This window comes from Anguilla rostrata, chromosome 9, assembly GCF_018555375.3.
Source record: "Anguilla rostrata isolate EN2019 chromosome 9, ASM1855537v3, whole genome shotgun sequence".
NCBI lineage: Eukaryota > Metazoa > Chordata > Actinopteri > Anguilliformes > Anguillidae > Anguilla > Anguilla rostrata.
The window spans coordinates 14997396-15024723 of record NC_057941.1 but is presented as its reverse complement, the minus strand read 5'-3'; the positions used below and the strand labels follow the sequence as shown (position 1 = coordinate 15024723).

Below are 27328 nucleotides of genomic sequence, written 5' to 3'. Positions count from 1 at the left end.
CACTGTGATACATGTTTAGTGTCTCAGATACACAATATCCTGATTTAAAAAACCTGCAGAACCTAGGCCCATTGTGATCAAGACTTTTAATCCTTGTGAGATTTTGCCATGAAGCACACAGGGAATATTAGTAATTATTACTAGGGCTTTATTTAAATTAATCGGGGAACTTTAATCATGTTAATCAATTATTCATGCATGCTAAGTAGGCCCTATTCCTTGTATCCAATGCTAGCTGTAGTAGGCTACTGCTTTCCACCGCCCCCGTGGCCATGTTAATTGGCCGGGACCATTTGATGTAATCCGGACTGAAATTGAGTTAAGTGCTTTACTTTTTGATTCACTTAGTGCTGTTGACTTAAAACCAAGAGTTGTTTGCTCAGCGTTATGCTCCACAAGTCTAATTAAGTCAGGTAGGTGGTAGGAAGTTCATCCATTGCCACTTTATTTTTAAAATGATGTTATTTCACATTAAAAATACAGATCCGTTTTTATGTTAAATGATAATGGTTAATTGGGCCATAAGTATGTTATCTGTCTACACCATTTATTACTCGTAGCTGGCTTCATTGTATCCATGGCATGGCTACAGTTGTCTACAAATTACACACCATAAATAACAGTCCACAGAAATCACACAAAGACGACCTATTCCCAGCACGGCTGGTGGTGCGAGTTTTATGTTATTGTCCCTCTTTTGTCAAAGCAATAGTTGGTTGATCCGACCATCAATATGTTACCTGTGTACAGCATTTATTGCTGATAGGACCTCAACTATTACTTTTGGCTAGCTTCTTTGTCTCCATGACATGGGTACAATTGTCTACAAATTACACTCCATAAATGGCAGTCCACAGAAATTGTACTCTGATTACCCTGGCTGGTGTAGCAAATTTTATGTGACTGTCCCTGTGTGTGACTGTGCTTATGCAACTGCCTGCTTGTCTATGAACAACACGTCTGGAAAAGTTACAGACATGCTTGAATGAACTTGTTAATTTGATTGTCTTGCAATTAATTGCATAGGGAGGGGTAAGGTTCGCTTGTAGGCTCTCTGTGACCGTGGTTAGATAACTGTGGCAGAGAAATGTGTTCCTCTGAATATGATTCATTTGATGTCACTAAATATTACTCATAAAAGTAATAATATTACTTATTCTTACTCAAACACAGTACTTTTGTTTGTCAGCCTTTAGAACATGATATGTATTCCTGGAGTGCAGAGCTAGGGTAGAGGTTATACATTTGTTCACTTTAATAAGAAACAAATAGGTCTAAATTACACTGTGGACTAAATGCAGCGTCTTTTGAGAGTTCATGTTTATTGGCTGTCTGGAGGGCACATGGACAGGAAAGAGTTAATGCTCCCCTCTTCACTCCACCCGCCCAGTGTGTGCGGGTTTGTGTGTATGTGTGTGTGCGTGTCCTAGAGGTCTGTGCATCGAGGGCCTCGTTGGCCTGCTACCCCTGCCCTGCGCTGCTGTTTGTGCAACACATGGCTTTCCTGAATACCCAGTGACTCATAAAACGGTCATCACCTGACAGGAACGCACTCACAAGCAGAGCTTTGTCCTCCATCCACTGCTGCGGGACTCCCCAGCTTTCTGTTTTTATTGCTGCATTTTCTTACTTTTTTCTTACTTACTTCTTTATTATGGACTGCATTTATATGGCACTTTTATCCAAATAAATTATATTTATTTGTTTTTTAATTATTTTTTTTAGTTGTGTCTTAGTCGATATGGACTAAAGCATTTTGATTTAGATTCACATTTGAAGTGGTTCCATCTACAACTGTGATGAAGTATCTCAGACTGCTGTGGGTACGTGGTACAATGCTGGAGGTGAACAGCATTATTAAGGTGAAGTACTGCTTCAGCATAAATAAATGTTGCATTCCCAAAATGTGCTATGAGGCTTAAATGTATGTTGTCCTCAGAAGTACGGGGTCATGACTGTTAGTGAGAAAATAGTGAGGTCTTATTGAAAGTGCAGATAGGATTACAGTAAAGAAGAATATGAGCCCTGTCAGCACCTTGCAGCAAAAGTGTGGCATCTGCACTTAAAATGGGATACGTTGCAGAAAAAGGGTCCTTTTAGTGGCTTTGGTGTGTTTAGGTTGGACTCTGACTGTGCTGAGTGAAACTGAGCGACCTTTATTTTTAGGCTGCAAAGGAAAGGTGTGTCTCTGTGCTGAGCGAGTCACATGATTCAGCTTTGAGCGCTCCCGGGCCATAGCTCTCTGCAGTTTCGCAGTTCAGGGGAAACATGCAGGAAGGTGTACGTGTGTGTGTGTGTGTGTGAGTGTGTGCGTCTGACTGTGTCTGTGTGCTTGTTTGCGCATGTGTGTGTGTGTGCTTTTTCATGTGTTTGAGTGTGGGTGAGTGTCTCTGTGTGCTTTGTTTGTGTGTGTCTGTGTATGTGTGCTTGTTTGTGCGCATGTGTGTGGTTTGTGTTTGTGTGGGTGTGTGTATGTATGCTTGTTCCCATGTGCGTGTGCCTGTGTGTATGTGTGCTTGTTTGCATTAAGTTGACAGAATTCTGTATAGTGTATACTGTTAAGGCAGTCTGCATTGTCTGCATCTCTCTGACTTCAAGCAGGTGTCTTCCTCTTTTAAACTCATTTTAATGTTGCATCAAATTGATTTTTCTTGCTGTAAAATTTTAGCAGCCTTTAGCCATGTAATCATATATTGTAAACTGTAGTTTATCAGCTGCAATATCAGGAAAATATTCATTAATCAGCGATTGCACAAATGGCATAAATGGTCCCCCTGCTTACATTTTCCTTGCCTCGCTGTGAGCTGAAAAAACTGTTCTTTTCAAGAAACAAGAATTGAGAAATAACCAGAGGTGGTCATGATTTAAGTTATATCTGATACAGACGAGCACACAGAATTGGTCTTGAATACAGTGTTGTACATTTCCTACCCTGCTTTCATGTAGAAGATAGAGCCTTTTTCTGTTTTCCTGAATGAACTAGGGCCCCTAGTTGAAGAAAATGAGGGTTGATGTAAGGACGGGCGCCTGTACTTTCTTGGGAGTCCTGCGTCTTCTGTTTGTTATTCTACCCCTCAGGCTGCTGTGAGATCAATGAGAGAATGATGTCTTTGGCATCTGCCCTGGTACAAATTAGAGCATAACTTTAATCTTTTGTGTCCATTAATAAGTGCATCAGAGACGTTGATGCGATGGCCGGGCGTCTGTTGGAGGCCTTTAAATGGAAGGCAGACTGACCGTCGTCTTATGACAGAGAGGAAGTCAGTGGTCTGCAGAGCTGGGAAAAATGAAGATGAAATATACTGTAGGCTAACATTGTAGGATTTGTTTTTTATTGGACTCGGATTGGTTTTAGTGAGATGCTTTAATTATGTGAAAACGTTAACCTTTTCATATCTGCTACAAACACAGTATAAGTTAGATCATTTAACTTAGCCATGTCATCATATATTGTAAATATATCAGTTTGATGTCTCTTTTGAAATAAACTGGGATTGATTTGTTTATTAACCAGTAATAATGGATAAGTTCACATTTTTGCCCAATTAATATTTTAATATCAAAAAGGCAGGTCTTACTGGAAGCATACCAGTGTACTCATTGAGTAACACCTCCAGGCAAGTTTCACTCAATACACCAGAATGCACTTTGTAAAACATGGATTGACACATGCTGCTATGTATCAGGACTGCTATTTATACTGTCACGTATTTGGAATTTAAGAGTTTAGAACTTTGATTTTTTTTTTACCCCCTACAATACTTTAATGATTTAAAAGATGTTGTAATTGTGACGCATGATAGCGATAAGTAATCATGTTTATCTTTTTGCCATCTTTCTTGATGATTTATAAAATGTGACATGCACAAGTCTGTAGACAGTTTTAAAGGATCATATTAATAAATGTAGCTGAATAGAATAATATTTGTTACTGGCTGTTTTGATTCAGTTGTGTGCTACATCCACAGCAAGGGCCAAGACAAGGAGTTTCTGGTGGGCCTGTCTGCAATCGATTATTTTTGTCTGGGTGAGCTCTTCATTTACTCGATGCAGAAAACTGATCTCTGATTCTTAATGGACCTGGTGTCCAGGGTTTGGTATCAGAGATTGACGTAACACATCATCATCTCCTGGAGCTCAGAAGAACTGCTAACTTAATAACACAATGCAATCGCTTCAGGATTGCTTGTTTTTGTCTGATCTTGCTTGAATCATCACATCCTTCATGCCATCATTATTATTAAGAACAGAATATCGGCTATTAAGTACCATCAGAAATTGTGAACAGCTGATTATATTGCATATGCGAGCCAGTAATCGCTGTAACAGTAATACGCACATGCAGTGAGTGTCTTAATAGTAATCATTGGCGCTCATAAGTTACAGTGTGGCTCCAGTGCAGTAATGCTCATTATTGATGAACATCTTTGATTAGCCGAGTACTTAACTACGTACCCTCAGGGCTCTTGCACTAAACCCTCTCCCTCTGTCACCACCGCTGGTTAGCCCATCTGCTGTGACAGATTGACTGAATAGATGCTTTGAATAAGCAAGGAGCAATTTGCTTACAAAAGAAGTGTTTGCTTGCTTATCATTTGACCCACCCAGCTTATTGTTTACAGGGGGTCTGAAAGCCATGAAGCCACTCTGATTGGGGCACGCTGTCCTGCAGATGTCAAACAGAAGGAATGCATTTGGAGATGCAAATGACAGATAGCCTTTTATTTGCTTTGTTTAAAGCCTGAATTGAGGTTGTTCTGTTTGGAATGGGAAAGGGCCTTTGTCAGGTGAGCGGACGTGTTTGAGTTGGACAGCCTTTCTCAGAACGGGGTTGTGAGATATAGTAAACCTTGGCCTGTAAACTCCCACTACCCCGGTCGTCGTCTGGACTGCTTCAGGTAAAGAAGTTTGTTAAACGCTGGTTTTCTACATACGAGAGGGAATATTGCCACTACGTCTGATGTTAATTAGCTGCCTGGGCCTCTTGAGGTTTAAACGCAGCTGCTTACATCGCCCAGCGAACAGCGGTAGCTAGCACAGAGGAAGGCCTTGTGAGAAAAGGTTGTGTCCATGAATGTGGACCTGAAGATAAACGCCCGCTTGTGTTTTGAGTCACGCATTTCACTGAAAGTCTAGTCTCCGCCCAGAAACATGTAACAATCGAAGTGACATACTCTAGAAGCTTCTAACAGAAACCCTGATTAGTTGACAGCTTTTTTTTCAAACTGTCTGATCTCGGTCGGCAGGCAGCGAATCCTGGTGGATACAGAAAGGCAGGAGTATGTACAGTGTTCCTGAAAATTACAGTACAATAAACAACCTTACTGAGGTTGTTCCATAAACCTTTTTTTCTGTCATGCTGACTTTCTCTCACCATGTGATGTCGTCAGGCAGAATCTTTAAACTGCCCAATCCAGCTGTCTTTTAATGATCATGTGTGTAGCGAATGAGCAGCAGTTGAAGTTACAGCTGAGCCCTGTTGCTGCTTCTCCAGAGCGTTGCCCGTGACTCAGTCCAGGTGTTGCCTGCCTGCCGCTTAGTTAGGCCTGCTTTCCCCTCCCCCACCTGTGTCCCCAGCCAATCTCCACCCCAACAAGCATTCACCTGAAGGGATTTGCATGCCAAGTCAGGCTCTGCCACTGATTGGCTAGCTGTGAGACTTGTGTTCTGTGCTCCCCTGCCAGTGGTTGGCTGTTCCATGACTCATTGCGAGAAGAACAAGTTGCTGCACCGCACTTCTCCTTTTTTTTATTTCCACCAGCAGCCATTGCTTCATCTTTTTTTTTCTTTTCATTTTAGTTTCGTTTAACTCCTTGGCAAGAGGAAGGGGCGAGGAGCAGTTTCCACGCTTGGAATATTCTGTTTTTTCCAGATGCAGTGTGGAATTATTTTCTCCAGTCATTTCTTTAATTGCTTCTGTTTCTGTTTGGATTTTTTTCGCCTGTTTGTGAAGACAGGTTCCACACCTTTTTTTTCAAATGGTCCTGTCATGGAGACTCAAATGAAAGTCATACTTCTCTGAGGTTAGTAATCTAAGCATCTCTGTCTGAAATAAAATAGGCTTATTTGACTGTTTAGAACTGAAATGCTGACAGAAGGATTTAGCTTGTCAAATGAGTTTCTGAAGGAAGATGATTGCTTCGGAGTACTTGTATAAAAATAAATTTGTTTAAAATATTAATTAGCATTACCGGGCAACCAGCGCTTCAATTGTCTGTCAGAAAACAACCTATGAAGTTTTGTTTTTGATGTCATATGTTGTTATGAGGGTTTGTTTCATACCTGTTTTAAGACTTGAGGTGCTGAATGTAGTATAGCGCAAATAAACATGGTAAACAAAATGGAAACCTCGTAGGCGGTTAGACTATATTCATGCAAAGCATGCTTCATTATGCTGTATTTTCTATTTTAAGCAGCAGTGGTATTTTATCCCCAATTGTTTTAATTTTAATGTTAGGTGAAACAATATGAACCCCTTGCGTGCCCCAAATTGACAGTAGAAGCTCAGCTGAAAATTAAAATTCATATCTTGGGTTGTTATGGACTGGGAAAGCATGTTTCTCGTTGTTCTCACTAGACTTTCAAAGCAAGGGTGGGAACCATGTTTCGCAAGTCTATTGGCCAAGCCTACCTGGCATTCTACATCTTAAAGTTACTGGGTACCTTTTCCCAAATAGATTTTTTTCTTTTGGGTGACACGTTGTACAGTAATCCGTGTAAGTTCAAGCAGAGTTGAGTTGACGTGCACGAAAGCAATAATAAAGATTTACACAAATGATTCATTACCAAGTAAAATGTTTTCCCTTATTTGACCCCTGTAAAGGGAGATGCGTTGTTTTTTTTTCTTACAGCAACATTATAATTTGCACTGTTGTGCCAGAAATAGTTGAAAATGAGGCATCCTTATCAGGACCTCAGCACAGGAATGGAGAATGAATGTGGCTCATCCTGTTGTGCTCGGGACCATGGAGGGATTCTCCACAGGATTCAGGTAGCTTAAACGACTAGGCCATGTTTTAGCTTATAGAAAAGCACTAGGGCCTAAAACAGGGTTAAATTGTGTTTGGTTGCGCTCTTAGCCGCAGATGAAAGCACATTTCCTGTTTCTTAATAAAAGCCCCCTGCTATATGTCTCTCTGGTTTTCTGTGCTTCTCTCTGTTTGCAAACTCACTGGCACTTCTCATGTAAAACTGCCTCAACCGCCTACCCATCACTTACTGCTCCATTTTTCGAACGTGTGGCTTTCACTTTAAAATCTGACTCCTACCCCGCCGGTTTTAGGAAGGAAACTAGCTTCCACATCCAGCATTCCATGAATGTACTGTATGTTCCATCACTGGATTGAGCTGTACTGTTCACAATACACTCTGTTTGCCTGCTGAGGCAAGTTACCACTTCAAATGGCTTCGGCGCCAGGGCTCACTCAAATTGCTTTCTGCCACTGGCATGCAGTGCCTGGTCAAACATATTAAAGAAGGAAGCATGAAGCGTCCTGCTTAAATGCATAATACATATTTTTTCCTGTGTGTTGAAGAATAAAAGGTATCATTTTGTACTTTGAAAACCCTCCTGGCCCATTCAGACCTGTTCTACAGAATAGGCATTTGTAGCCTTCGGCTGCTTGTCTCAGGCCAGCCCGGCCTATCAGCAACAGTTTTGTTCGTAACCAGAGAAGGGTGTGCCCCCAGCCCATTCACGCTCTCCGAGTACCCCCCAACCAGGACACTGGCAAATTTAGGCTTGGATTCGAGCTTGGCATGTTGTCAAAACCCACGTTAAACGCAGAGTACGTGCAGAAAACAATATGAGCCAGGCCACAAGGGAGGTTTTCATAACACATTACCCTCATGCCCAGGGAATGTGGATGATTTCTTAATGTTATAAATGGGGATATTTGCATTGATAAACAACCTGAAAACAATCTGTGGAAGAGAAACGCTACTGTATTTTGGACTAATGCTACTGTATCTACCTTGTACTTCCATCAATACTACCAGCATGCATTCTGAAGTTGCGTTCTGAAACTTGACATAGTTTTTTATCATTTGGCCCCATTTTGGGGTGAGAGGGGTGGAGATTTACAAGCTGGAGCATGAGGTTAGGTCCTCTCAAAGTCAACAGTCAGCAGGCTGCTGCTGTAAAGCAGATCATTAGGCCACCCTGTGGGCTGTTGGGGGGCAGGTGTTGGGAGGCGGGGAGGGGGGGAGGGAGGTGGTGGCAGGGGGGGGAGTATTCACTGGACTCAGTTTGGCCTCCCAAAATGTTGAGTAGGACCTTGGTATCTCACAGAGCTTGTGGTTTCAAGGGTTGGGCTGCTTGTTACAGATTTTTTCCCCTTTGCAGCAGGTTTTTTTTTCACCGACATTGAACGGAAAGGCACTTCAGCACAGAGGAGGACAGGCTAAATATTCTTTGCGTTCTGTGTATGTGCTCAGCTGGCTTTTCTTAACCACGTGAAAATGTCAGGCTGTCAGGGCGGGAGTTTGGAAAGGCGCTTTTGTGAGACTGTTTATGCGCGAGGGCACGGCAGCGATGCATCAACAAGATGGAAACCCGTCGGACTGGTAGCATGAGGGCAGCCTCGTCCTCCCCCACATTCTTTGCTTGCGTTTCCTCTCGCTTGCACCTCCGATTTCCCTCGTCGTTCAGGGGCCCCTTGCAAATCCAACGGCCGTTGATTCTCGCCACAGTAGACGTACGGAATGCTGATTGAGGTCAGACTCTCTCTTGTGGCCAAGTTCACCGGGTTCTGTTATTGGGGTGAACCAGATTCGTCCTCCTACTTTGTGCTCTCCACACTCCACAAGCACCGTGGTACAGGCCCTATGTGGAACTCTCCGTGCTTCTGCTCAGTGACAGCCCCAAAGCCCCAGAGCATCACACACTCTCTCTCTCTCTCTCTCTCTCTCTCTCTCTCTCCTCCCTCTCTCTCTCTCCTCCCTCCCTCCCTCCCTCCCTCCCTTCCACACGTAAATTATTAATGTAAGCAGAGAAAAGGGGTCCTTCAGGGCACTGCGAGCGCTGGTCCTCGGGGCTGAGGTCTGCTGTGTGAGCCTTTCTCCTCAGCACAAAGACCCCTGTGTGGATCGCTCTCGCAACCAGGACAGATGGACGCTGAGGCAGCCGGAGGGGCCCAAACAAAGCCCCCGCGAACCGGGCAGCGCTCCGCCCGCCCGCCGTTAACTACCCTCACAATGGGGCTATGGAGGCGGCCTGGGAAGAAGACTGCGCGGGGCTGACCGCGTGGGATGACTTCAGTTTAAAGGAGAGCGTGTTAGCATAGTTCTCTTTCTGTCTAGACCAGTGGCGTGCCCTCGGATTCCCGACTGGAGTTGGCTGTCGGTTCGAACCCATTTGCATCGCATTTCCATAGCGGTCACTCTGTTTCCACGGAGCACGACACCTGCCAACCATGCTCCTCCACAAACAGGCTTTTGACACGCGTTGGCAATTTCTCTTTTTCATGAAAATGATTTTTTTTATCCAGTATTTTTTCTGATTGTTTCTGCTGTTGTGCTCTTATCCAGGGCAGCTTGCACAGTGGTAGTGCCTGCTTCAAGACTGGAAATCTTAAGACCCTGAGAATCAAACCTACAACCTTATGGCTGCGAGGCATGAAGGCACATTGCCGCCTCACTGCCAGTTAATTATAACGGGCGGAACACAGAGCAGGAGCATGGCCTCTGTGGCTGAAAACAAGCGGTTGTGATAATGAAGGGAGGGATGCAGAGCAGTCCGGGGGGCCAGTTTCTGTGTGGAAGCAGCCAGGTGCTCAGTTCAGCAAAGTGCAGGGAGGACGGCTGCCCGCATTCCCCAAAGAACCACCGCCTCCTCTGTGTGACAAGGGAGCGGCGGTGCCGGTGCTATGCTTGGCATGTGCTCAAAGGGCCGGGCCCTGGTTTGATACGGGCCTGAAGGACACGCTTCCCTGCCCCTTTTCCAATCAGGCCTGGGCCTCTGCCGTTTGAATCACTCGAGTCCTTACTGCCCCCAGTCGCCTCTCGGTTCAGTGAGGGCCTCACCCAGCAAACCCCCAGCACCCCCCAACCCGTCCCCAGTCCTGTGCACATGCTTGAGGTGGCGTTTCATTGGTCTGGGCCCATTTCAATGCCCTGTCGTGGGTGAAAACGGGCATGCGCGAGCATTAACAGCACATGTATGCCTGCGTGTCCTCTGTTCTCCCGGACTGTTGCAGTAATAAAGTGCTGTCTTGCACAATTTATGTGGGCTGTCAGGTCACACCTTCCTTCACAACCTTTGAGAGTTATGCAGCTACGGAACGGTGAAAAGTCTGGCTGAAGAAGCTGCAGTGTAAACAGGACTGGGCCTGGCATAGATGCCAGAGTTTAGCTTGCCCTTTACTCCACTTTCAGAAAAATTCCTTGTGCTTCACCTGAGAAAAAGTATTCATTATACAATATATTTTTCTGATGAAATACAGAATATTACTCCAAAATTAAGGAATTTAAATTGAAAGCACAAAGTATAGCCTACCTAATTTGCTGGCTGTAACTTCATACTGATAAATATATATATTTTAATTATCTATTATACATACTGTAAATGGCTGCAGTACCTACCACCCTGTGGCTTTTGCATAATACATATTATCTCTGCTCTTTCAGACATATTTCAAATGGTAGCCATTTATCAACAGTCTCCAGACCACAGACACCATTAGGACAGAATATTCTGTGGAAATGAGAAAACCTTTAGATAGACTGATAGATTGAGGTTGACCTGTTTACTTTTTTCCAGCCATTTTAGCGGTGATTTTAAAAGCAGGAATGCTCTTGCAGCAGTTAGCAGCTGAATGGATGGTCTGGCTTAATGGACTTCAGGCAGTTAAATGTGAAGTGCGGCTATGTTCTGCCGTTCTGTGGAATAACCAGAGTCTCTGAACGTGTAATCTCTCATCACACGGAAATGCCTGGGGAGGGGGCGGCAGGCAGAAGCCCTTGGGCACCGTGTTATTTCCTGCTGTGATAGCACCGCCCCACTCGCGAGGCTGTCCCTGCTACGGCTCTCCGACTCTGCATGCTCCCTCCTGTTGCCTTTCTGCATCAGTCTTTCCTAATTGAGTTTAAACGTGTTGGTCCGCTCAAAACCCAAACCAATCTGCTGCTCCATCTTTCTTACACATACGTGCATGTGCACTCGAATATGCGCACACACACATGCCTGCACACACACACACACGCATACACACACACACACACACATAAGCACACATGTACACTCACAAATATAAACTCGCACACACACATACACACACGCACATACATACACATGCATGCACACACACAAACACACATGCACACACACACGAGCACACATGTACGCACACAAATATGCACACACCCATGCACACGTGCACACCCCCCCCCCCCCCCCATGCTGAAAAAGGCAGCGCCTTGGCCAGCTCTTCCCTCGGGCTGGGGCTGACTTAATGAGCTCTTGATGGGCCTGCTGCGTTCCTCCACCCAGCGTCTAGACATGACTGCCCTGGGAGCCCTGATCTCAGAACGCCTTAAACTGCTGTACACTGGGACTCTGACTCTGGGGGTGGGATGGGTGTGGGCGTGGCAGTAACAGTTCTAGCTCAGGACACACATTCTCAGTTTTTTCTACAAAATTCAGGTAAAAAGCCATTTTCCAAGTCTCTGTGATGCTCACATCTGGAGTTATAAAGCCTTAAATAGAACACCCCCAAAATTGGCAAAGATTGGCCAGATTTGGCATCTGCATGAAGGGGTTAAGCAAGGGTGCAGTTTAACTGCTAACGCTAAATACACAGAGTCTTATAAATCTGCTTCCCATCTGCATCTGCCAAAGATAAACAAGATGATATTCTCATGATACCATTTATTTATGGCGGTAAACTGTGTGTCAGATTCTTAAGTCCGATTACAAGAACTCTGGCTAAAATTAGAAGTTTTGTTTTTCCGTAACACTGGTGTTGGTTTATGGACTCCAGCTGCAGATAGGCTGTTGAACCACAAATGGTAGGCCGTAGCATGCTGTTACCATGTCTATTTCCCTGTCCCTATTTTCTGCTGCTGGAACCTGGTTTGTGCGGGTGCTATCGGTAACGTTTATGTGGTGGGCAGTAGGGCCGTCAAATGATGGTTCGATATTCGAATGTTACAAAAAAATATATATATATATTAGAGCGAGAAAATTAACATTTGGAGGGTAAAGAAAAAAATGCAGCGTGTATTCATTGCAGCTGTTTTCCTTTCAACTTGGGTTGTGTTATAAATCTCGCAGTTTAGCAACACAAGTCGCTGGGTCATGTGAATGGCAATATACAGTGAGCGCCATAATGTTTGGGACAAGGACATATATATTTTTTTATTTGGCTTTGTACTCCACAATTTTATATTTGTAATCAAACAATTCACATGTGGTTAAAGTGCACATTTTCAGCTTTTATTTAAGGGCCTTTCTATACATTTTGTTTCACCATGCAGATATTACTATAAATAGTCCCCCATTCCAGGGCTTCATAATGTTTATTCTAGCCTTTGTAGTGTCTTTGGAGTTTGTTATTGGCATTTGTCAACATGAGGACCAGAGTTGTGTCAATGAGAGTCAAGGTCAGAGACATAGGCCAAACCTTACGCCAACCAAAAACAAATGTTTGGAACATCACTAAAAAGAAAAAAAGCCCTGGTGAGGTCAGAAATCACAAAGAGCCTGCTAAGCCAAGGAAGACCCCTATACAATGAATGTGGGGCATTTGGTTGATCTTGAACACATAAGATGCTTCAGTACACTCCAGAATTTATTCTGCTGATGTTGGTGCAGTTACATCATAAGTGAAAACAGGTGAGCCAGTATCTGTAGCAGCCATAAATGCTCAAACCACAACACCCCTCAACACCATGTCTCACAGATGATGGGAGGTGCTTTGGATCTTGGGCAGTTCCTACTGGCCTCCATACTTTGCTCTTGCCATCACTCTGATACAAGTGAATTTTGGTCTCATTTATCCACCTTTTTCCAGAACTTGTGAAGTCTTCTGACAGTCGTAACTGATCCACACCTGCCTCCTGGAAAGTGTTTCCGATTTTTGTCATGCGGCATTTGTCAAAAGGGTCGTGCAACGAGGAATAAATCAGGCATTAGTCTTGCTTGTGGCCCTTCTTTTGAAAGTGAAGTCAGTGGCCATTGTTCTTTCATTTTTTATTCTTAGACATATGATTCCAGTAGGCTAAACCCAAGTATCCAGTAGGCGCCACTTTAACTGATCAGAGCAGACTATTCTGTAGTACTCTCTCAGCAACTGAGATTCATTTTCCGAGGAGATTTCTGACAAACATTATTATTCATTTCTGATTATTTCTGGGATGATGCCCATTAGATATTGTGTGTTTACAGAAAGATGGTCAAAAATCCTAAAACTGGCTTTTGGATTAAATGTCTGCATGCAGGAATCACAACTGTTTCAGCTGTCATGTTCATCTCTTGAAGTGATCAGAGCAGATTATTCTGCAGTACTCTCTAAGCAACTGAGAGATTCATTTTCTAATAGATATTATTATTCATTTCTTCTTATTTCCAGATGATACCCATTAGATATGGTTTACTGAAAGATTGTCAACAATCCAAAAATTGGATTGAGTGCCTGTATGTGGGAATCACAGCTGTTTCACTTGTCATGTTCATCTGTTGAAGTGATTAAAATGAAGTGCTGAGCTTGTTGAGGCAAAGAGGAATTAATGTTTTTTTTTTTTTTTACTTGTAGGTGTTCTTCTCTAGTCTATTTTGATAACATTGAGGTCCTGTGGCCTAATGAGCTCTGCTCATGTCAACAGTTTCCAAGGAGAGCATTGAACTAGCTGTTCATTAGTCCATCATTACAGTGGCTGGCAGATTCAGCTTACCACCTGAACGTCACTGAAAATCAGCCTGCCCCATCTCTGAGGCCACTGTTTTGAATGAGAGTGCCCACCACTGTTTGTTCAAAGCAGCAAATACAGAACCATTATCAATGAAGGTGTTCTAAGCGCGCTCTTCCAAAACCGTGTTCCCTAGCAACAGCCACTCCTGTTGCATTCACTGTTTGCTTAAGGACGTGGGGGTATTTGAACATGCAAAAAAGGGCAGTGTCCCACCTCCCGCCCTGGCTTAGTATTGGCTCTATCAGCATCAGCAGCACTATGATCGGATCCAGAGTCAATGATGGAAGGTGACAAACAGTGCCCCAGGTTTGTTTTGCTTTCCCCTGGCTTCAGGTCATAATGTCATGAAGGTTTCTTTTTGATAGAAGAGGGGTCATGTTTTGCTTACCAGATAGCCATGGTGGCTTCCCAATGACCACCCTTCACATGGCATATCTGAATCATTTTGCTTTACTGTATGTTGGTGTCTTTCTTACCACAAGTAGTTTTGTAACTTTTTGTTCCTGCTTTGGCACTTTATTGGTTTTCTCTGGATCTCTATATTCGAGCACTTGCACCAAATATCTTCTTAACTAATATGTCTAAGAGGATGAAAAATGTGACACTAGGTAGCCTACTAGGCAGCCTTTGGCTTTTTGATAAATTTTCGGCTTCTAGCATGATTTTGCGAGAAAAATGTAAGTGGGAAACGTAAGATAAATTGGAATGGAACAAGGCCATATTTATTTTTTCTTTGTGGAGGTAGCAGGCTGATTCCATTATTGGAAATAAGAGATCATAGCCATGAATTCTATGCCTCAGTGCTGTGGGCATCCATAGCCTATAGTGTGTTTTGCATTTGACACAGAATCTCTTATTCTTAGATTCTTGCAGCATAAAAGCTCTTTTTGTCTGAGCCATGCAAATCAATGCTTTTTTTTCCCTGTTGGTGTTGGTGGGGAGGTGCTTTTTTCTGGCGACTGTCAGGTTTATTATCTCCAGCATCATTGGGCGTGTTTGCCAGCCCGGTTCCTCTTTTTGTCATAATGAAACGGTCACGGTGAAAAGGCAGCACGGTCACTGGCTGCTCTGTAAATATTGACCAAACTCCCACCGTCCTCCTCGCTGTATTCCGCAGCCTCCCGCCTAAGGGGTGCGGGAGAAGCCACACCTCCTTACCAGCCGACCCCTCCCATGCAGAGAGGTTGCTCGCCAACAGAGTTAGTCCGCTAAGCCTCTCTTTGGCTGAAAGGCTTGTTATTGTCGCCAGGGACGGCAGCGCTCGGTGCTGCGGGTTGCCCTCGTGGCCCCGCGTGCGCCGCAGACGCCCCGCACCGCAGCCTTTCGCAATCGCCCCAGGCCTTAGGCGGCGGCCCTGGGCCTGCCCAGGAGGCATCTCCCCGCACAGCTGCAGATGAGCTCCGTCAGAGCTCAGTGCGGGCTGTGCGGAGGCGCACAAAAACCACAGCGGGACAGCGGACAGAGGGCCGTTTATGCTCCCTGTGCCAGTGCGGTGGCCCTCCTCTTCGCCTTTTCATTCCCGTCTCCCTCCCTTCCACACATCGCACGCTAGTGCTGGGTCTGCCATTGTACTGTCCGCGTGCGTCCTCGCTAAAGGCCGCTTTAGGCTGAAAACAAAGTAGGGCCTTTCAATTTTATACATCGATGCAGGTATTTGAGTTGTTATTACTTGTTTTATTCGTCGATGCAGGTATTTGAGATGTTATCCCTAGTTGTTTTATTTATCGATGCTGGTGTTTGAGATGTCATTCCTTGTTGTTCAATTAATTGATGGAGGTATTTGAGATGTTGTTGCTTGTTGTTTAAATTCATTGATGCCGGTATTTGAGATGTTATTTTTTGTTGTTTTATTCATCGATGCAGGTGTTTGAGACTTTATTCCTTGTTGTTTAATTCATTTATGCAGGTATTTCGCTTGGTATTCCTTGTTATTGTGGATTGATCAGCAAAATGAAAGCCAACAGCAGAGTGTTAACAGGTAATGCGCAGAATTTGATTCCACAAATTTCTGAAATATTTTTTTCGATGAGGGACAAATCTGGTACAGGAATGTTGAAGTTAGCTGTGCATTCAGATGCAATCTACACATTAGGCCTAACTGATATGTATTCATTAATGGATTAATTATTGGCTATTTAAAGGTTGGTTTGTGGTTGAATGAATTTCAAGCTTTATGCTACTTTTTATTTTGTTTTGAGTTGTACTTTATCCTTTGTGCTTTGTAATTTGTCGTGTAGAACTTAATAACAATGGGAGCATTTATGCTGGTGTGCTGTTTTAACTCATATCCACCTCACTTGTGTGCCACTGACCCAGTGTAACACTGTGACTTTCTCTTTATCTTACACATTGTATATCTATAATTAATCATTTGCAGAGGTATGTTAGGTGCCTAGGGTCATTTGAGGCAATAAACAGGAACTCTACAATGCTTTTTTTGGAGTACAAAAAAAATCTAGCATACATCAGCAAAAAAACTAATTTAGCGGTTATGCTTTTTGGTTGCCAGTCTCTGTTTATTAACCCATCTAGACTAGTGTAGCCAGTTTCTGTAGTAGGAAAGTTTGCAATGGAAAATTTGACATAAAAATTAAAGCCGTCTCCTGTGGGGATTTACCCTGTAAAGCTTCTGAAAACATCTTGCTGCTAACAGAAGCCTCTCTTTCGGAGAGGCTCTCTGAGCAGGTTGAACAACCTCAACCTGGATTCAGGATCAGCAGGTTTTCCCACGTAATGGTTGACTAAGTCTTTTTAAATGCCTTACCGATCAGTGCAGAGCCTAATGAGCAGGCACTCTGAGGCAAAACGGAGAGGAGTGGCTCTAACATTTCTTTATGCTTTGCCCTCACAAACACATTAGTAAAATCAACACCTGTGTGTGTGTGTGTGTGTGTGTGTGTGTACGTGTGTGCATATATAAAATGTGATGACTGCCTCTGTGTGTGTGTGTGTGTGTGTGTGTGTGCGTGTGTGTGTGTGTCTGCTTTTGTGGGCCAAGGGATTAAGAGCAATTTTTATGACAGCATAGCAGCATTTAAGCAGTCACCAACAGTGTTTGCAGTTGTAGGAGGGGCATTATCCTAGCAACAAACTGGTCCCACCTCTCCCTCCCACAGTAAGGCTTTTTGGAAGACTGCAATGTCATGACTGCAACCTCGTGATGGTGACAGCAAGGCCAAGTAAACAGGTTGTGCGTGAGCTAACGCATTGGCATCTCATGGCCAACATATCTCCTGATTTTACCATTCATACATTTAATAAGGCAGTCGTTTTTGTCACAAGGAAAGTCTGGTTTGCCTATCTCACATATATATTTGTGTATAGGAGCTGTGACCATTTGTGTTCTTACTTGTTTTTGTCAGACTCAAAATAAAAGCTATAACTATTTCTGGTTCAAAAGCTTCATTCATTTACTCTGTTGCTTTAGAAGTAGGAGGATTCAGCAGCCTTGCTTCATTCGTGGAAAGGGGAAGAAACCATTTTTCTGTGTCAGAAACCTGTGTTCTAAATTTCCTGTTTGAGTGTATTTCCCAATTTGTAAACTGGAACTGGAACGCTTTTCTTATATCAATAGCCTGCTATTTGTCACATAAGGAATTAACAAGCTGATGCTCGAGCCATGAACCTGTATTCCAAGTGGCCAAAGGTTACATTCACAGTCGGTTCACTTAGCAGAGTCACTGATATAAATTCTTCAACCCAGACTGAATTTAATCCAGGTTTTAGGGTTGGATTTAGCACATGGAAAAAACCTCGCACCACCCTTCATTTCAAAGTGTTCTACTTTTGGTGCATTTTGTCTGAACTGGAATGTGGAATGCTGCCTTTGTTATGGACTCCTAAACCTCCCCAGGAGGAGAGCAACAAAAAAAAAAGAAAAAACTAACAATTCGTATGACTTCGTTCCGTTGCACAATCTTCGGCAAAAAGAGCCTTGATTCTTAGGTTAAATGCTTTTTGCAACAAAAAGACTGGGAAAAGCTCTTTTTGAAAAAAATTTTGATTGACAAGGAAGCACCAGTCTATGCCCGCTTATATGCATAATAGCATGTTGTTTCAGGGGTTCTGGTTGTTGCAGGAGGCATAAACTCCTCCTTGCAATTACTGTCCTACAGAGTTGCAGTTTAACATAAAAGTTTGGTAGTTGGGTGTGTAACTTAAATGACATAGATCTGATTCTCAACCGGAGTGCTGCTGTTGTACCCTTGAGCAAAGCATGTGTATGTGTATAAATCGGTTGTATGTAAGAACACAGTCTATGTGAGTTGCTCAAGATATGAGTGTCTAAATAGGTTTAGTCTCATGCTTAGTGAGGGGGTGTGAGCTAGCTGCACTCTTCGGTTTCTAGACGTGTTTGTGGTTTTGTGTTTTGCCAATTGATCCATGCTATGACATGTCAGCGTTGGTATGAAGATGAGGGTGTTTGCGCGGCTGGGCCCGTTGAGCCAAGATGGCGTAGCCTGTTGTTTTACAGATGGATAGGATAAGCATAAAAGTGAGCAGGTCCATGAATTACAACCTGTACCATGCACCACTTTCTGTAGCTTGTTTGACGTTTTTTTCTTTCTTTGGCTTCCTCATAAATAGTGGTATTTGATATTTTATGTATACTATACGTCTATATATTTTTTATAAATACCAGGATTGTTCTACATTTTTAAATTTACGTTATTACTTGTCTTCTTAGCGACATCAGAATAAACGTGACTAAATTCTGTGTCTTCAAAAAGAAACCCATTAAATTTGCAGTGCGCTCTTCTGTCCTGTCCACCCGTCAGATAAAAATTTTCACAGTTAAACCGACCTGCTCATGTTTGTTCCTCAAAGTTAAGGACAGTGGCTCATTGCTCTTTGGTAAACTTAAAGCTTTGGTTTCACTGGCTTTAGTGATGTTTAACACCAGCACTTCCAGGATGTCACAATTTGCTGATGTAGGTGACACCACGATTTGGGAGTAAAAGGACCACTATGACAATAGCCCAATGCTAAGGATCTTCAGTGAACCCACAGTTAAGGGTGTGGTGAATTCAGGTGAATAGCAGATTCCTTAGTGGTCAAATTTTTCTGATTTTTCAGAGGCTCTATAGTATGTTTAGAGCTTGTTTAGGGCATACTATATACTGTGTTTATAGTATATTTAGACACAGAGCCTAGACGATGTTCAGAGCTGGATATGGTTTCCAGTCTGGTCTTGTAATGAGATATGCACACAGCAGCCAAAATAAGAAAAAGTTTTCAAACTCACATATTTAAAATATTTGTGTGAGGAGTCATACTGATGTACAGTGAGATGTAACCTGTGTACCAGCTGGGCTATATGTTCTGTGGTCTTATGGACCTGGGATTTCTAATGATTATTTGCATAAGAAGACCAAGAACCAACCAGTTCTTCACTGTGTTATGAGACAATCAATGCTGGTAAATAAAGATATTGTAAGAACTGAGTGTATTCACATTTAAGATTGATTAATATGCACTATTACGCTGGCTAAACCAATCAATGCAAACATGATTGAATTATCAGCCATTATTCTTCAATGCAACCACTTTTCCATTTACATGAAGAAACAAAAAATTATGAGACATTTTGGAATCTCTAAGAGCTGGTGAAACTGTAGCATCAATTATAAGCTCACTAATGAATTCCGTGAAAGTGGATTGGCTTCTTCAGTCCAGTGGCACGTCAGACTAGTTCTCTGTGTGTCTCATTCTCTTTTGGTGCTGGAATTAGCGGATGTATTTGTGGTGAGCCACCTCAGTAATGCAAAGCTTGCATTCTACCCCCTTTTTTATTGCTTTATCACTGCTTCATTACAGAGCTCGTTTTAATTGGAGCAGCTCAAGCAATCAAGTCAATGAACCCGGTTCAGGTTCAAATGTCCACTTCTGATTGCTGTAAGATACAAAGCTACTCTTAATAAGTGGAAGAGTAAGAGGTGGGCAGGCACACTCCAGCATTATAAGTAAATATGGAGCAAATGCGGAAGAAAATATATATAGTTTGATCAAACTACCATTTACGTACCTAATGATCTCAATTTTTAAACAGGGATGTCTTAGTAATATATACAATGCTATGTGGTATTGAGAATAAACTATTCCTTTTAAGTGCTCAGCTCTATTAGCGTAGATGAAATCTTGTCCATTAGCAAATGCTGTATGTTGTGTAACCAAGGTTTTTAGCTCTCATGCTCAACCCACACTGAGGACCCACAGATGCTTGCGTGGCCAACTTTTCTAAGCAGACAACGGAAAGTGGGAAATCAAGATGCATCTTGAAGGAAGGAAGAGGGCATGACCTGAGCGGTATTGCGAACAGACTATCCAGAAAGTCTCCCCATTAAGCTCTTATTCAGTTTTAAATGGGGTGGCGAATAGCCTTCATTTTACTACTGCTTGGTGTACTCATAGACTGTAAAACAAATATGGGCTGAGTGACTGTGATGTCACCCATTGACTTTCCATGGGCTTGCAAAAAGTGTTTTGAAGCAGGAGGAGTGCAGTTTTTGTGCAGCCATGTTATGCAAATTGGAGCCAGATACTGTGCAAAAGGGAAAGGGGGGACCCTTATATGGCCATGCAGTCTGGCCCACGTTCGGGTCATCCACTAAGTGTGAGATAAAGCCCACCTCCAAGTGATGCGCAGTGACTGTGCAGTGACACAAACTGTCCCGGATTGGTTCACAGAATATTAAAATAGTTAATAACTGACACAATAACGTAACAAATCTACGCATGTTGAGACATAGAAAAACTAGCGTGACTACATGTTCTTGTGGGGAAAAATTACTAACTTGGTATTTTGACTTCAATTGGTACCATCGACTTATACTGAAATGGTTGGTTGAAAAACCTATACCGGAGCCAACGCTGCTGGTGCAAGAGAGCAACATCGCTCAACAACACCAGGAAATTAGCTTCATAAATGAAGCCCAGTCTTGGCCCCTTGGGTGTTCTGTGTGTAATTCTCCATCACTATGACGTCCCTGTACATCATCAGATCATAATCACTTTCCTGCATATAAACAACAGAAGCCTGATGGTCCAATCCACAAAATTAAATTCTTTGAGTTTAATGGTAAATAAAATGTATTATGTTTTATGTTTTTTGAATTAACTGAAGCTAGGATTGTTTAAGAAACGGTATTCTATAGTAATTAAATGGCTCAGTAGTGTCATAGTAACTAAAATGGGTGCTTCAGTGGAATTATTTGTACAACATACTGAAGTAGGCCGGGCAGCAAATAGGCCTATTGGTGTTGTTAATTTTGATCTCAGCTGTACGTGGGGTCACTTTTCAAGCACGTCTTTGCAATTTCCTGTGCTGTTTTCACAACCCCAGTTGGTTTCTGTGGCCTGTTGCCATGCAGCATAAATAGAATACTAGGGGAGAGCAGTTCAGAAACAGCACATTCTGTCTCAGTACTTTGCTCGTGAATAAAACCTGGATTTGGTAAAGCTTCCTTTTTACGTTTACTTTGCTTTACTTTCAAGATAAATCGCTGCTTGGTTGACTTCACAGAAGAGAAGGATTGTGGGTAAGGAGGGAGCAGGAATCTTCACTTTGGGTTTGAGGCCTTTTCTGTATGCTTGAATATGCCATGCATGTTTCTGTGCAGAGCTCATAAAGAAGCTCATTTTAGTAATAGTGGTTTAAAGAAATGCTGAATGTCTATCAGATGGGTTGACCGCTGCACTGTTTGGGTCAATACAGATGTGGGGAGGATTAGACTGGTTTGATGACAGACACCTCTGTTTTCGATGAGACTATTTAGATTTAGTTAGTGTCACCTGTTATACTAACATAAACCAATGTAAAGCAGGAAGCATAGTTTAGAAAGTGTTTTACTGATAAATAAGCATGTTTTTTCATGTTGTGCAAAAAAGAAATGAATGCAAAAAAAACTTTTATGGAGTAAGAGAAGAGACATCTTCTGGTTAGCATGGTAAAGCTACAGGGCTCTGAAACAAGTGCATGAGTGAGTGACTGGGTGAGAAAGAAAAAGAAAGGGAGGGAGTAGAGAGAGTTTCCACTCTTACTTTGAAAGAGAGAAGTGTTCTGTGGTCTAACAGTCAGGAAGTAGCACAAACCCCATCTCTCAGTGATGCGTTTCCTGTTAGCGGGATTTGCAGGTCAGTGCAGAAGGTTTTTTTTAGTTGCCATTTCACTGTTCTATTTAAGCTAGCCATGTCAGCAACAACCACTACCTGGTTTGCATTGATAAGAGAGTGGGCTTTGAGGCTGTGGCTAATTTAAAAACAGCAGGCATTGATATTTCCATCTCTTTCAATGAGCAAAGTGGCTGTGAGGCAATCTCCAGCACACTTAGTTTTTACTTTAGGGGACATTATTATACATCTCCTTCTTTTGCACTGTTTTACTTTCTCAGAGATTTATTAACTTTGATGTGCTATCAGTACAGGCCACAGTGCTGACTTCCAGGCATTGCTGATTGATTGGACTGGAAGCCTTGAATGTGAATATAATCTCATGTAATCCAGTGCAGAATATTCTATAGCAGGGAGTTTTTATATTGTAAACAGTACCCTGAGGAACAGTAGGTGCTTGCTAAAGCCTCAGACCCTCATTCTGCCAGGTGTTAGATTGGACCCCCATTTATTGAAAGAGTTTACCCCCCCCCCACCTTATGCTTTGAAAGTAGGCAGTTTACTCTAGTTAGCTGTGTGCTGTTTTGCCATTTTAATGCTAGACAGGGTTAGTTACGAGGACAGCACAGCGTCCTTCTCGTAAAGGAGGGCGGAGGCAGCTCTGGGGTCCCCTGGGGCCCGGAGCAGAAAAACCCCCTGCGTGTGCTGGACCTCAGTCAATTCAGCTCGCCCCCTCCCCTGGAAGGCCCCTTAGGTGCGGTTTGACTCTCCTCCGCCTGTTTGCTGGATGGGGGGACGGGGACGCGAGCCTCAACTGACGTCGTCTTTGGATTACAGGCAGTTTATATCTTTTTGTGAGATTTTCTCCTCCTCACCTCCACACACACACACACACACACACACACACACACACACACACACACACGCACACACACACACACACACACACACACACACAGCACTGCTGTTGGGCAGCTGTCTGTGATTAGAGCATGCCCCTGGCACTCCTACATACTTGGCACTTATTTAGCGGGGTTAGACTGAAAATGTTTTTGTGCTGAGGCATATGAAGGCTCTTACATGCCCTTGCTGGTGAACCCAGCACCCACGGCTCATGTTGTGCTAATAAAATTTAGTGTTTGCAGCACAGAGCATGCTTCCAAAGTCTTTGTTGTTGGCTTTTACGGTTGTTTTGTTTCTTTTTGTCTTCTTGCCTTGGGTTAACCTGGTTTAGAGTCTGTTTACTTCTGTCAAGCTACAAACTTTTTAAATGCCACCAACAGCAGATTGTTCATTTACCTTGTAGTTTAACCTTAGAATATATCTTTATGTATTTTACAACATTTAATGTGTCAAATCTGAGTACCATCAGATTACATTACATTTATTTGTCAGACGCTCTTATCCAAAGCGACATACAATAAGTGCATACCGAAGGTCATTGGAACAACTACAAAACACAGGTCCGATAAGGTACAATACTCATTTTGTAACAGTTATTCATAGCCAGTTCACACTACACCTTACTTTGACCTAACCTATGCTAAGTCAAACTAGGAGGCATGACAAACTGCAACATCAAGATAATGATACTAAATACAACAAGTGCAGATGTATCAAATTCCTTAAAGCGAACTGAAATTCTTATACTTAAACTGAAATTCTTATACAGTCCACCCAAGCACTGTTCTCAGGTTTTAAGCTTCTTGTAATTTAACTTGGTGCCCTTTTATTTAGACTGAATTTGTCTTTTCAATATTATGTAAATGTATTTTTTGGGTGTGCTTTTTTCTTATTATTGTTTTGGGTAAAAATGTTTTCCGTTATTGTACTTAGAACGTGCATTATTCCGGTGAGGGATTTTCAATCTTAATTGTGCCATATTGTATCTTTCTCTTTCTTCATGTCAATGTGGAAAATGTAGCTAGCCATGGTGAAATTATTGCAAAGACTCTTCACTTCATTGCATGCATATCACATTGCATTCTCAGGAAACAAACACTTTGGTGCTATCTTGTGATGTGTAGAACAGTTGTGTGGACCTTTACATCATATCACGTCTAGATTCCATGACTGGCTCAGTGGATAAAGAATAGTTTTCTTTTATCCACAAGTACAAATAAATATGTTGATATAAGAAAATTATGCACAGTGTTGTGAAGAATACTGCCAAAAAATCACTGTTACTATGTCAAATGTAAAATAAATATAATAAATAAATTTAGCATTTAACAGACACTTTTATCCTAATTTTATGCAAATTACTTTCCTTTTTTCAATTTAATCCATTTATACACCTGGATATTTTGCAGAAGTAATGCACATTAATTACTTTGCTGAAGAGTGCGATGGCAGTGTCCCAGCTGGGAATCAAATACACTGCCTCGGTTACAAGCACAGTTCCTTAAACACTATGCTACTCTGATGATAACACCAGCTATATGTTATTTAATGATAGTTTTCAGGAACACCCGTGAGACCCTTCTACCCTGTGGCCTCAGATGTAATTGCATACCATGCCACTAGGAATCAGATTCCATGAGTAATTTATTCAAATTTGCCTTAATTTGAAGAAAAAAAAAAAAAAAAATTTATCATTTCTTTTATGGTACCTCCAAATGCGCCATTGAAATCGAAGCAAATATGCGTTTGATGAGAGCGGTTTCTTTGGGGGGAAAAAAGGTTGCACACTGTGCCTTTGACCACGTCTAGATTCCATGACTGTTCTTTAAGTTAGTCTAAAGATGGCTGAAAGATGCTGTGAGGGCCAATCAGCTATAGAAAAAAGCTGAAGACAAAGGTGTGACTGTTAAAAAAGGGGCAAAACAAAATGGATGACAAATGCCCCTATACTGAAAAAAGGGAAAGGATTTTGTTTTGGCTTAACCATTGACTACTTATTTATTTCTCTGGTGTTCAACATTCCTTAATTGCCATTGTGCTGTGTTTTTGGAAAGGTTTGTGAGCCAAGCCCCACTAAGGTTGTGTACATAGACCGCATTTCCATACTTTATTATCGGTGACTCAAACTTTTCAAGATACTGCGGGTCATTGAAAAGCGATTACTCTAATGCATTCCTGGTTGTTTTTTTGGGAAGTCTGGGGGAAAATACCCGGAATGGGAGTCTGTTTCCTTTGCAAGCAGGAAAAAAACACAGCTGTCCATTTATGTGCTACTTAGATCAAAACATCAGAGTGCTTCGTTTCTCTTTAAAAGTGCTGACAGGATTTAGGCCTGGGTCCTTGTCTTATTCAGTTTCTACAGTAGTGCGAAAATAATCAACCCCACTGGCCTTCAATGTGAGATTTGCATATGGTCCCAGCCCTCATTGTTAATGTTGGAATGTCTGAATATTCCACTTGGAGCACAGTACCTTCTGACAATGCTATGCAGGTTGTTTGTTTAGTTCTGCCCCCCATTCCATCCCATCCCACCATGCATATGTCCAGTGAGACTCACTGATTTGCTGATACAGTTGGTTTAGAATACCTCCTTCCATGGTCAACAGTGACTTCAACTTAAAAGGAGTTGGGCCGAACAGCCTTCTGGGAGTTGTATTTTATTCAAGAGTCCGCCAAGAAAATTTTAGATGATATCATGGTAGTTGTTTACAGGTTATTATCAAAGACATTTGACATTGTTGAACATAATATTTTATTGAATAAATTAGGCATACCTCTTGGGGAGAACTCGTACTATTGGTGCTGATGGTATTAAATCAAGCTCTCTTGAAATTAGTAAAGGTGTCCTACAGAATTTAAGGGGTCTATTCTTGATAGACTTTTATTCACTTTTATAGACGTTGCATAAATAACAGTATTCTTGATACTGCATTGTAATGTCCATTTTTAGGCAGATGCTAAAATCCTGTATGTCTCTGGTTCCAGGGTTAACCAGGTCATTACTGACTTCCGGTCTGCCTTTGAGGCTCTTCAGTTAGCTCTCATTAATCAAGCTTGTTTTAAATTCTGATGAAACAAAATGGATTTTATTTTCAAATAATCTATTGGGGAATACTTATACTGTCTGCATTCGTACACTTCAGGGTACCAAAACTTAGACTGTAGAATCTTATAAATATTTAGGACTTTGGCTGGATGGTAGATAGTCCTTTAGGACTTGTGTGGAACATCTGTCTCAAAAGCTAGCAAGTTCAAATTGGATTCACGTATAGAAATGTTTCTCTTTTGTTGATATGAAAACCATTGTACAGTCAACTTTCTTGTTAGTATTTGATTATGGAGACATTCTATATTTGCATGCTGCTCCTTCAACTTTAAAACCTCTTGATGATGTGTATCATAGTGCATTGTGTTTTATCACAGGGGATTTGGCCCTTTAGTGAAGAGAACTGAAGGGAACTGCATTCCATTTTGTATATTTATAAGGATCTACTGAAGAAACTTCCCCACTATCTCTCATCTTTAATTACTTTTAAATCCAGTAACAATTGTACCAGGTCTCTGGAACTTTTAACCTTAGATACACAGCATGTTTAAACAGTGTGCTTGGCAAAATAGGCTTTCAATCAGTACTATGCTTCTCACAGATGGAATTAATTGCAAAAATGTTTTATACATGGATTTAAAAAAATGTTGTATGTACTTGCTTTCTTGGATATATCCTTGTATGATGTTCAACTGCTGAATGTTAATGTGTGCAAAAACAAAGATTGCTAGTGCATCATAGATATGACTGAGCATGGTTCTTTTATAATATTTTCAAGGTAAAAATCCTGCATAGTATGCCTATCTTCCAAGGATGTTGATCAGGACAAGAAGTCTTTGGATTAGCCTTTGCTAAACTAGCAATGATGGCTATGCAGACTGTCTGTGGTTAGCATAACCTATAACATTTAATAAGGGCCACTAATGATCAGGATAAGGCAACCATGAACCTGAACCTAACTTTGTCTTTCCTTTACTGTACACAGTGTAATTGAGGAATAGGTGGCATTGAAGGAAATGGACAAACCAGGGGCAGGTCTGCTCAACTTGTATCTAATGTCAGGAACATTAAATGGCACATTAGACTCTCTCCTCCCTGCCAATGCCCTTACCTTTTTTATTACCCCCTCCCCCTCATTGTTCAGTGCTCATTGCTGCAGCCTTCCTTATGGATTCAGAGGAGTGCAGACAAGCAGTACATACTGTACTCAGAAGCAAGTGAAATGGGGCTGGCACAGACATGAGTCAAAGGAAGATGCTACATATGCAGTTTAGCAGGCACACTTGTGGGCATGACCAGCGGTTTCTAATGAGTGATGAGATGCTGTGATCCCAGCCAACTGAAGCCCTCCCACCTCTGGGT

The 27328-nt window shown here is 42.2% G+C and overlaps 1 protein-coding gene across 3 annotated transcripts in view; it reads left to right on the top strand.

The window, feature by feature from the left end:
- Positions 1-27328, top strand: part of elf1 (E74-like ETS transcription factor 1) — a 56263-nt gene that overhangs the window by 8027 nt on the left and 20908 nt on the right. Inside the window, exon 2 of one of the 3 annotated variants that reach the window (XM_064350549.1) lies at positions 5800-6023. The exons of 1 other annotated variant lie outside the window; for it this stretch is intronic. The gene's annotated coding sequence lies outside the window, so the exon portion shown is untranslated. Of the gene's footprint in view, positions 1-1646; positions 1863-5799; positions 6024-27328 lie in introns of those variants that run through there. One more of the 3 variants, XM_064350551.1, reaches the window with a different exon arrangement.